The sequence below is a fragment of the Megascapheus bottae genome, chromosome 15, assembly GCF_031878675.1.
Source record: "Megascapheus bottae isolate mThoBot1 chromosome 15, mThoBot2.hap1, whole genome shotgun sequence".
In the NCBI taxonomy this organism is placed as follows: domain Eukaryota; kingdom Metazoa; phylum Chordata; class Mammalia; order Rodentia; family Geomyidae; genus Megascapheus; species Megascapheus bottae.
The window spans coordinates 38,010,185-38,022,980 of NC_143523.1; the positions used below are offsets into that span (position 1 = coordinate 38,010,185).

The window sequence follows — 12,796 nt, forward strand, 5'->3', positions numbered from 1 at the left end:
CCTGCCCGCGCTCTGCATCTGTGAGAGTGCTACATCGTTAGGCCTCTAGACTGTTGGATGAAGCCCATCTTCCTTGAGCTGGATCGCTCAAGTTCCCTTTAGTTCTAATATTCGTTCTAACATTCTGAACTGAATATGGACCCTATTGTATTCTCTAGAAAATATTGCAATAAGAGAAAAACAAAAGAAGATGAAACAAAACCCAACTCTTACCATTTCTTTTGCCCAACAAAGAAAAAAAGAACTTAAGGTCCCAATATAGGGTCTTTATTCTTGTTTTGGTTTTAATGAAGGTGAACTCAACCTCATTGTGCCCAGTTGGGAACAGAGTAATTCTGAAGCTGTCTGAAAGATGTTGACCCCATTCCCACCCCCCCCACACACACACACATACAAAAAATGATTATTTCCTTTCCCAAACTACTAAAAGAGTTGTTTATTCCAAAAATTCTTACTCTCACAGGAAGCCACTCAAACTAAACTACAGTTAGTAAACAACCAATTGATGCATCTACTTAACCTTGCATTTTTCTAGTCATTTCCTAAGACAACTATTTGTGTATATGTATGTATGTGGATGGTTATAAATAAAAATGTGTCATTCTTATTTTTACATTTCTTGATGCAAATGAAAACCTAAACATTTTTGCTTTGTCTTCTCCAATTCTTACTTTGATAGGAAAGGGAAACAAAACTTCCTGGTCATGCTGTTGGAAAGCTTTCCGAGTAACAGCGCCATAACTTCACCCAGAGGTGAAGTAGAGTAACATATAAAAATGATATAAAGATTCTTCTCTGTTTGAGTCTTTTCTACACCGTCATAGGACAAGCTACAGATCCCATCACTGGAGCTCCAGGCATCCGTGGCATATGGTTTTCAGCAGCCTCAAGCTAGGGGCAGGTCCCACAAACATCATTCCAGGAGGAAGAACTTTGGCAATGAGGACTCAGGAGACTGGCTTATCAAAGACGGAGGATTCATCCTCTCCTGTAGGAAGAAGACCAGAGAATGGAGAAATGCGGCCATTGTCTATCAGAACCTGAACCAGTTCTTTCATCCATTTCTAATCTTTCCCATTCTCTTTTTGTTTCCTCCCAGCGCTGCACTGTATCCTTTACACAGATGGAAAATCATGGGTGTCATATGTATCACAGTAATCACAATAAAAATTGGGCATAGTGCTCTGCTTGGCCACTGAGTGCATCTACATATCTTTTTGCTCCATTTCCAAAAATAGCTAATATTTTCCTAGCAGTTTAGACATACCAGATGTGAAAAATCCTGTCAGTTGTTAATTCAGAGGGAGTGAGAAAGAGGCCAATTAAAAGGAATGGGAGGAGATTTGCTGGTGTAGTTTGATGTCTTCAATACGCAGATAACTTATCTAGAATGGGCAGGGCAAGGAAAGAATCAGGAAAAGAAGAGAGGGGAGAGAATGAGACTGGCATAACTTATCTAGAATGGGCAGGGCAAGGAAAGAACCAGGAAAAGAAGAGAGGGGAGAGAATGAGACTGGCGAGGGAGGGGAAAGAGAAATACATTCTTTTATAATCTGCAAGCTATCTCAGCTATCAGGGAACTAAAGCCAGCGAATGATTCCCTTCATGGGAGTTTCTCCTTGGAATTTCTCTGCACCTTTCCTTCCCGAAGTGCTGTGTGGTGAGTGTGTGCCCTGCAGCCAATGTTCAGGTTTGTGATCTGATGCAGGCTATGACCATCTGCCTGCTTTTCTACTTGTTCTGTGGCCAATTTGAGCAATTAAATTTCTACAGCTCGGCTTAGATGATTTGGAAACCAATGATAAAAGATATTGCCTCTTTTCTTACTATGTTCATTCCAATAAATCAAAATCCTCCAAAAGCTGCCATTCCAGATTTCCATCTTGGAAGGGAGATGGTATTGGCGCTTGTATGGCAAGCCCATGCCAGGGGGTTCCCCTCATCTCAGGATGGCAAAAACATGATGTGAAATATCTTGTTGGCAGAGCACCTACCAAGCCCCCCTATATTTTTTCAATGGAAAGATTTTTAGCTCCTAGATTCATGCATTTGTTTAAAAAAGAGAGAGAGAGATTCTGGGCCATGCTGTTTATTGGTGCTCTTTCAATAAATTAAAAAAGCAAATAATATTAAATATTAAATCAATTCTCAGTATTATTCCTTAAAATGATGACTTTTTCTTCAAGGTGCTATCTCTAATCTTTTTCCTTCAAACTCTCATTTTTAGCACCCCCTCTACTATAAATCATTTTCCTGTAGGAACGTCCCTAGAGCCAAGATCATATTCCTGCACTGTTTACAGAAACAGATAAAGGAAATGACTCCTCACTTTGTTCTTTTACACATATAACATAGATGTGTCTAAGAATGGAAGTATCCAGTCTAATGAACAGAGAACAGAGGAGGCGAACAAGTGATTTATGATGGTCAAAGTGTGGGTAGGCTCAAGAAGATGTGAGAATAAAGTGATCTTTTACATGGATCTTGTTCTTAAGAATGATTGAAAATAAACAATCTTTCTACTTAAGTAAAAGACTTGTACTGACATGTGGGTGTTGAGAGACCACAGCTTTTTGTAAGCACTCTGGATTGGAATTTAAACCTGTCAAAACAAATGTTTTGAATATTTACTACATATAGCTCTATTAATAATTTACTTTCTATATTTGAGTTTTCATCTTTAGCTTATTTTAGCTTTTCTTTCTTGTTCCTTCTGGAGTATTAATCTAGAATCTTGCTAAAGTCATTTCTACATTTGCTTCTAAGCTAATAGAACAGAACATTTAACAATTTATTTTACTTATAGACAGCTTTTCCTGTGAATATATCCATTGGATAGTTTGGGGGGGGGCACCGATTTACCAGTCTGTACAATTACACTACTTCCTTATAAATCTCTTCTACAAACAAGCTGACTTAATGTGTAAGTCAGGAGCACCTTACAAACTCCAAAGGTCATATGAATGCCCCTCCCAAAAGGCTCTTCTCAGGAATACTGGCATCTTCACAACTTTAAAAGTTGTGAACTTCTTAATAATAAGACTTGATCTTGAATTTCACTTCTTCAGCACAGAGATATAAATAGACTAGACTGTATAGACTGTATGCCTTCTTTTTCTAGATGTTGTAAGAATAACATCTAGAAGATGAGTTTATTCATTTCCAATTTTAGCTGGAATATGTAAGTCACCTTAATTCAGACTACAGCTGCTGTTATTAGGCAGGCTGTCCAAAGGTAAAGCCCAGCTTTACAAAAGAAGTGATAAACCCAATGTATGTATGTATGTATGTATGTATGTATGTATGTATGTATGTATCAAATACAATAGCTAAGCTGACCTGTGTAATCATGGAACAATGTTTTTGTCAGGCTTGGGGCTTGATCTCAAGGCCTGAGCAATGTCCTTGTGCTTTTTCAAGGCTAGAGCTCTAGCACTTGAGCCACAGCACCACTTTTTCTGTGTATGTGGTACTGGGGAATCAAACCTGAGTCTTCCTTCGTGCATGCTAGGCAAGCACTCTACTATTAGGCCACATTCCTGGCCCCCAGCTGAACAATTTCAAAAATTAAAAATAACTTGTTATGGTAGTGGGGAAGAAAATGCTGAAGCAGAAGACAATCAAGCTGCAGAATGTGGACTGGAAGAAGCAGTCAGGAGGATAAAAGCCCACAACAAACATAATTACTCTTCCCTGAGTCTAATGTAGTACACACACACACACACACACACACACACACACACACACACACAAATTGAGTCATGGTAACAAATAAATAAGCAGAGTAAGTAAAATATTTGGAATAGCATGCAATTAATACTATTACTGAGTTTGAGTATTTAATATACAAGAATTCCTAGGTTCATAACAGTGAATAAGGCAGACAAGGGACCAGCATTTGTGCAGTAAATCAAAGGTTAACCAAACACAGATGCACATGAAATATTAAACTCTGACATGCTGTATGGTAAAACAAACAAAAAAAAACAAAGAGGAAAAAATGGTGTGCAAGTGTTTCTTACCTCAGCATGGCCAGGGAAGTGATTTGGGTACTAAGAGGACACTTTCCACCTTAACTTCTTTTGTTCCTCCCCAAGACAAAGAACACATGTTCTTTTCCCTCTTCTTTAATTGTATTATCCAAGTTACTCACACAGTCTGCCTTCTGAGATACATCTCTATACAAATAAAGCTTAGTTCCCAGTTACCCTTTATTTGTATTCTAACTAGAGATCAAGAATCACTGTTATCAACTTCTGGGCATCTACCCAAGAAACAAAGCGATATTAAACCTACCAGCACAGCAATGCTCATTGCAATATTATTCTCCGTAGCTAAAATATGAAACCAACCCGGATGCCCCTCAGTAGATGAATGGATCATAAAGTTGTGGTATATTTATACCATGGAATTCTATGTTGCCATCAGAAAAAAATGACATTGCCCCATTTGTAAGGAAATGGAAAGACTTGGAAAAAATCATATTAAGTGAAGTAAGCCAAAGGAACATAGGCTCCATGGTTTCCCTTATTGGTAACAATTAGTATACATTTGAGATTCTCCCAACAGAGGATCATAACAGCTCAAAAGCTATGTACATATGTCCATATGAGATGAGGCCAAGTGAAATGAACTCCAGGATATGGAAATAAGAGGTTTATCTTTGTGATTGATGTTCTTAATGTACTATGTGAAGCTATTTCTTTTCTCTTCTTTTCCTCTTAAGGTTTATCTCATTTTGTTGCTGTATTTGACTTTGGTACCTGGTATACTGTATATGTTTATTTGTTTATTTGAAAAGGGGAAGGTAAAGAAAGAACAAGATGAGTGGTAGGGGTGGGGAGAGGGAAAGTGAGGAAAAACATGGAAAGGGTTAGCAATGTTGAAGAAGTAATGTACCCACTACCTGATGAATGTGACTGTAACTCCTCTGTACATCACTTCAACATGAAAATAAAATAAAGAATCACTGATATCAATCAGTAGCATTTATTCTGTTCCCCTGGTCAATTCTTTCAATTGCAAAAAAAAAGTAAAAAGTAAGATTGTACAATTTATGAAGGTATTTTATGGAGAAAAAATAATTTACATCCTTACCAAAGTTATTGATCCAATCTAAGTGTGCCATAATAATTATGATTATAATTTTAATTTACTTAGAACTTCAATGTGTTTATTATTGATCAAGACCATGCTATCCTTTGCATTGTCCTTCCTGTTTATATACTCATTTTACTTTCATCAATCCAAACTCTTTCCAGAAAGAAGCAAAAAGCATGTCATTAGTCCTCAAGTTTTTAGATGAAAGCCTCATTGGGGGAGATCTTGAGAAATTATACAGAACCTATTTGTTTTGTTTTCTTCTTGTGGACTCCAGTTGATTTGCTATCAGTAAGTAGTGACTGCTTCTAGAACAGTTCATGTTTCCAAAAGCAAAAGGCAACAGAAAGGAACTTGTATCTCTACCCACTCCTTTTAAGGAAAGACAATTGATCTTCTAATTTTCATCCACACAGAAAAATTCCTTTTTTTAAAAAGATCACTTTTGCAAAGAAAACAGTAAGCAAATAAACAAACAAAACATCCATTACTTCCAATGACCACTGTAAGGAATTTGAATTCAAAAGTAACATCATACTCTGTTTCATCACAGTATGCCCAAGGACTCTTGCTTCTTTTTTTACAATCTTCACCGGCTTAATCCCCAAGAAGTTCAAGTGTTCCACATTGTCCATATTGAATATTGAATATTGAAATATTCTCCAGAATATAGTAAGACTCCTGCTTCATTGTTTTCATCTTACCAACCCTACAAACACACATAGGAAGTGAAAATAACTAGAAGACCACCAAAATTTTAAAAATAACCCCTCATACACGCACTTACAACAAGAATCAATGGTTAGCTCTCTGAACTTAAGACTTTCGTGTTTTCTCACTCAATCTAATTAGTTCTGTGGCATGTGATCGCTATTATTGTCCCAATATACAGATGGGAGAAAAAACTTGGTAGAGGTTCAAAGAATTTCCAAAAATCTATGATCAATAATATTTATCTTTAAATTCATTTTCAACTTGTGATTTATTATTATTATGCCATTTAAAGTGGAAAGGTCCCTTCATTTTGACATAATAAAAAGCAGATATCTTCAATCAATATTCAGCTAGAATAAGCATGCACGCCATGCAAAAAAGCAGATACTGTGCAAACCAGTATAATCCTTAAGATCACTTGACTGCATGGATTGGATGCCTCATCTTGTTAAAACATGAAGATAAAGAAGCTTAGTTCATAAGTGAAATCCTCTCACAGGTGAGTTACAGTCTCCAAGTGCAAAAATCTGTCTCCTTTCTAGAAAATGCTACCCTTTGAGCCCAGTTAACTGTTTCATAAATCCATGTTTCTGATTACAAAGGCAACTAGGTGAGGCAGCAAGACTACTTCAAGCAAATACATCACTGCTACTGGAAGTTTTATCTTAAGCCCTTTTACCTCTTGGCAGTAACAGAATACTAAGTTTTCAAATATAATACTAGAGAGTATTAAATTGTTCTTTAAGGAAATCTTTTACCATTTAAAGAAAACAAAGCTTGTAGTTCATTCACATCACTCTTGAGGGGATGGACATATTTTATACACAAGGATTTGCAAACCATGACCTGTCTTCCATTATTATAAATAAAGTTTTATTCTAACAGCAGTGTCCCATTCTGCTTATTATTTGTTCATAGTTTCTATCCAATCGTGCGACATACAACATAGTCTATAAAATCTAAAATATTCACTATCTGGAAAATATTTTACTAAGTGTCATACAGCACAAAACTGAGAAGGCTATGTGAGAGAAAAAATATCAAAGCCTTGATAAATTCGGAGATACTAAACCTTGCTGGGGAAGAAATGTTTAAATTTTTGGTTGGTCAGTGAATTTTATTCACTGCTATGTGTGTGTGAGGGAGTATTTACTGTTTGCTTTTTCCAACAGGCAAATCATGATCATTTCTGGTATATATGTGGTCCCAACGCTTGAGGCAGAAAAACATTCTAGCTTAAACTCCAGGCTCTGAAGTGTTTTGTATGTAAACCATGTTTCTGCAACCCAATAACTGAAACCTTGATTAAATTACTCAGTTCAATTTCTCTAGGCTTCAGTATCCTCATCTTCAAAACAGGAAGATTAACAACATCTATACTAGAGAAGTGTTGTAAAGACTAATAGAGCTAATACCTACAAAGAGTTCAGAGACTTTTCTACCATGAAATATAATAATCAGCATTTCATTGGCAACAGCTGTGTAAACTGAGCTCACATAGAAAAGCTTTCACTAAGCTTCAGAGGGCACTTAAGCATACATGTAAGAATGTCCAAGATTCATCTCTGTATTATACAAAGGGGGTTCCAAGCTTATTCCCTGTGACAAGCAATCGGCGGACATAAATGACAGCTTAAGAACACAGTCATTTTATATCCTTCCTTCACTCAATCCTAAACCATTGCTTTTGATTTCAATAGCTTTTGTCTACATATGTCATACATTAGTCTGTACTTAGACATTCAGTCTTCAAATTATTTGATCTTCTAACTTGTCGTTCTTTGTGTTTTCCTTCCTTATCTCAGCTGCTTTCTGGGAAAAATATTACTTTGCTTTATTTATTTATTTATTTTAGATTTCATTTTATTGGCAAAAGGATGTACAAAGGGATTACAGTTACATATGCAAGGTTGCATTTATTACCTAATACCGATTTTACAACACTCACAAATTCTACATGGTTATGTAGGGTACCTGAGAAGAAAGACCTCATACATATAATCAGTGATTTGCAAATGTTAATGTGCCAAAATTATTGATGAACATATTAAAATTTCAGGGGTAACTAGCCAATCCTGAATCTGATTTCACAGGCCTGGGATAGATCTAGGAAACTGTGGTAGTAGGAAACAATTATAACTGTTTTGGACATAGCTCATACATGGAAAATCATTTCTGGTTTCTTTTCCCCTCCCTTCCCTATATTAATCAAAATAATGGCTTTCTGAGGTCAGCACTTGCTTCTTTTCTCCATGAAAACATAAACTGGTTTATATGTATTAAGGATTGGGGATTGGGGTTAATATTTTTATGAACTTACATTGGTCCCGAATGTATTGCATCAATGGATTTAGTAAAAGCACAAACAGAATTTTATGTTTGCATGTAGAAACTGTATAGATTTTCTGAGATGTGTAATGATGCATGCATGCCATGTACCAGAGGGTAAAATTAAGTATGTGAGACTTTTCAGCTGCATTTGATACTTTGGAACACAAAGGTCCTTATAGATTAATTTAAACTATCTGGCTGAACTATCTGCTTTAGTAATTACAGGCTTTTTTTCCCCCTCTGACTTTGCCCATTTCGATTTGTAACTCTGAGCTTGAGAAAAACCATCTCAAGTTAAAGTCTGGTTTTTAAAATTATTCTGTTCACCACCCCCTTCTCAGCAATATAAAGAATTGTTAGTAATAAGCTCAGAGGCAGAGCTCTGCCAAGATTTACTTCCTGTTTCTGCTTGGGCTGGTTTAGTATTATTTTCCAATGTTCCAAAATTGCATGTCAGAATTTATTTGAAAACATAATAATTTGGAAATGGATATCGTGCTAATTAGAGCATCTGTCTCTAGCTACAGCTCTTTTCTTCTCTCTACAACATCCTGATTTATAATGATCATCTCACCTTCACAGATCTTGCAGGGTTTGTGATGAACGTCTTTCTGTCTCTGGAATAACATAAAGTCATCTAGGCTTTGTTACCATTCTACAATGCAAGAACTATCTCTAGGTTTGCTCCCTATTGGGTTGGTTTGTTGCCAATGTGATGATTTATGTTTGCTTATTTCTAGATTATATTATCATTGTGATGCTTTTATATACAGACTGATTACATTTTGCACATGAAGAACTGAATACAATTTATTTAATCATGTGTGTCATGCATGATTCTTCAGCCTTCCTCATGGCTTTCTTTTTGGAATGGGACATAGAAGCCTCATCACCAAGTAAAAACTCTGACAAGTCCCACTGATAACTTTAGCATTGGCAAATTCTGTGTTTCTAAAATTAAAAGTAGTCCTAATATCTGGCGTAACAAAATGGCAAACAGCATTTTAATTGGAAATTTTAACTAAAGAGATATATAAAGAAAAACTGGTTTTATTTCTGTTCATCTTCTTTCTGGTGATGTCAATTAGGCTTCAATGTGGTGTATACAAACATCTTAGTTTGTGGAGTTGGACTCTATGAGATAATTGGCATCGAAGAAACAGAATCTTGCAAAAGAAGGGAATTTCTCACTTTTCCTCCTCCTCCTCCTCCTCCTCCTCTTTGTCATCCTCCTCTTCTTCCTTCTCTTCCTCCTCCTCCTCATCTTCTGTCTTTTCTCCTTTTTTTTATCTTCTCTCTCTTCTTCCTTACTTTTGTTGTTGTTTTTGTTGTTGTTGCAGTCCTAGGGCTTGAACTAAGAGCTTGGGTGCTGTCCTTGAAATTTTGTGCTCAAGACTAATGCTCTTTCACTTTGAGGTACTGCTCCATTTGTGGCTTTTGGGTTGTTAATTAGACAAAAGTTTCATAGATTTTTCCTGCCTGGGATTACTTTAAACCTGGATTCTCATATCTGTCTTCTAAACAGCTAGTATTACAGACATGAAGCCCTAGCACCTGCTCACATTTCTCTTATTTTTTTTTTCATGAATCCCTAATGCATAATGTCTGATAGTTATCCTGGTCACTTTCAATGATATAGTATTTACACGCGACTGACATACTATTGAATATTTATAATTACTAATCTCTCTTTACTTTCCAATAGGATCACAGTTCTACTGAACGTTAATCTCCACCCTGCTTCCCCAGATTTATTATTATATTGTAAAACAGTTGCTATGGATTGAATATTTGTATCCACTTCCTCCTAATTTTTTAATGAAATATCTATCTCCAATGTGGTACAATTTAGAGATGAAGTTAGGAGTCAATTAGGGGATAAGCGCGGAGCCCTAATGATAAGATTAAAGCCTCTATGAGAAGAGAATTAAAAGGGAATTTCCACAGTTCTCTTTGTCTTCTTTTCTTTCCAATGAGCATATAAAGATACAAGGGGCTTCGCAAACAACTCAACGTTGTTGTCACCCTAATCTCTAACTTCCAGTCTCCAGACTACAGGAAACCTATAGCACATTTTAGTTATAGCAGCCAGAATTAGGAGGGCACTCATAAGAATTCCACATGAAAACATTCAGAAGAAAGAAAGAAAAAATAATAATTTCAAGATCTTTTGCTAGACTAAATATGCCTAATCTTGGCTGGCTTGCATACTGGAAGGTTTTTAATATTGCAGTTTTCACTTCTCTGTGTCCATTTAGTCCCCTGCAACTAACTCATTAATGTTATTTTTAGGATATTATTCCACCAGTCCCTAATTTGTGTGGTTAAAAAATATGAATAGACTGAACCTTTTTATTGGAAACTCTAGATTCAAGTAAGATTACAGAAACTCAATGTAAGGAAAAGATTTACCAAGCAAAGCACTCTAGACAGCTCCATGAGAAAAACAATATTGTGTGTGTGTGTGTGTGTGTGTAACAAAGTTCAATGACTCAAAGTTCCTACTATTTCCATAAAGAATAGACACATCATGGTATTTGAAAGGCTAGAACCTAAGAAAAAGAATAATTATTCTAGTGGAAAGAGTATTTCACAATTTTTGATTTTTTGAAAGTCTAACTTTTTCTACCTTGAGCTAACACTGTTTATACAAATTTTCTTAGGGCAAGATCCATAAAGATATTGCTTAAATAGTCAATTTGTGATTAAAACATGGAAAACTTCTTGATATTTAGACACTAAGCGTGGACAAGGCTTGTAAACAATATTTTAAAACCCATCCGAAACAATTACAGTCTTATAACGGAAACAGAATTATGAGACTTTATTTATTACTGTAATGTATAGGTACAGATTTTGAATAAAAAAATCCTTTGGAAGATTTAGGCAAAGCACTATTGTTTTATGTTTTTTTTTTTTTAAAAAAAACTTAAAATGTATAGGACAGACATACAGGACAATAGTGTTAGCCTATGGTAACACACAACAGAAAATACATTATTAAACTTGGACTACTGATAAGAATCCTTGTACAAAACTGCCAAAGTAGCTGCCTGAATGGAGACATCTAGAAAATGAAGGCATTATGTGTTGTTTTGAAATACTTTGCTATGATGCTGGTGATTTTCTATTCATTTTCTTCAGTTCTTTTCAAAAGACTATTGTATTTAAAAACCAAAATGTCTGGTACTATGCAATTTGAAGGGGGGGGGCAAAAAAACACAAATTACTGGAGGAAAATGCTGCCTATAGTTTCTAATCAAGTTAGAGCCACGGAAAAATGTCCTATCTGAATCTTACAGGGTCATCCTTTATACATTTGTGGACACATTTAAAATCTTATTACACTGACTAGCCTCATTACAGAGCAAAACTTGACTGTGAAATGGAAGCTTATATAAACATTGATTTCTTGTGGCCAGCTTCCCAAAGCCCCCAGATTGTTCTCTTCTTTCACTCTCTTGGCTTATCTCTTACCCCAGCAGCAGACAAGCAAGTTAAAATCCTGTGTGTGTGTGTGTGTGTGTGTGTGTGTGTGTGTGTGTGTGTCCATTTCCATTGACACAATGCACAGGCTATCAATCGCTATTAATTCCAGGAAAGGAAGGCAGGGCAGAGGGCAAGCAAAGAGAAATCTCAACGAAACAGTAAAAAGAATATGCACTGTTGGATCTCTCTTTGTAGAACAGTTTCGTTGTATTCCACTGATCTTTTAAGGTCTGTGTTTGTGCTACTTTCAATTACTTGCTGAAAGCCGCACCAATTGCCTCGTCCATGTCATTGTTTGCATGGTTCAGGAACATGAATTAAATCTGTCACTCTTTTGATCTGCATGCCAAGTCAACAGTGTACTCATTGTAAGTACTTATCAAAAAGAAAAACTGTTCTAACATGAAGAAGAGAAGGAACAATTTTTCCCTTTTGTCCAGTTTTATCATTCATCCTACAATATCCTGTCTTTACATTGATGTTTATTTGTCAATAGAAAATATCTGGTCAGAGGTAGTTCTTAATAATAGATTTGGAGATCTGTAAAGGCTCTTACTTTTTCCCATTCAATACAGTACCAGATGACTGACATAGAAATGTAAACAATAACACATGAAATATTGTTTTGCACTCATCCTTTGTGAAGTTCCTTTTCTGTGAACTTTATTTAAAAAAATAAAAACAAATATTCTGGAAGGTAGAACTGCTGCCATTTAGGAAGACAATGAAAAGCATACTAAAGTCTACGTAAGCAGAAGTCCAACATATAAAACTCAAAGTTTACTGGGAAATGGAGTTATTACTTTGGCATTGGGCATTTTAGTTAAGCACCAATAATAAATGCCTTTATCATGTACTATGTTTCAAGAAACAGGAAGTTCATTTCCAAAACATATCATAGAACAGGTCTGAAAGTTTTTGAAGACAAGCACTAAGTGGAGGAAGTCTTTGTTATTTTATAGTATGGTTAATATTTTTTAAAAGAAAAAATGCAAAACATACATTACAAAAATTTAAGATAGGCAAATAATTCTTAAAACTTCATTTATTAGAATTCCATGGGTGTGTAATAATACAAGATTGATCCAACCCAGTCATTCTATAGAAGAAAGAAAAAAAAAGTTCCCAAGTGATACAGTATAAAGGATCTCATGAAGAATCT

General features: G+C 35.7%; 1 long non-coding RNA gene across 1 annotated transcript in view; it reads right to left on the reverse strand.

Annotated features, from left to right (window-relative positions):
• Positions 1–471: 471 nt before the first annotated feature.
• LOC150054177 (uncharacterized) overlaps positions 472–12,796 on the reverse strand; it is a 44,172-nt gene continuing 31,847 nt past the window's right edge. Inside the window, exon 6 of the long non-coding RNA XR_016537924.1 lies at positions 472–988. This is a non-coding gene — a long non-coding RNA (uncharacterized LOC150054177). The remainder of the gene's footprint in view (positions 989–12,796) is intronic.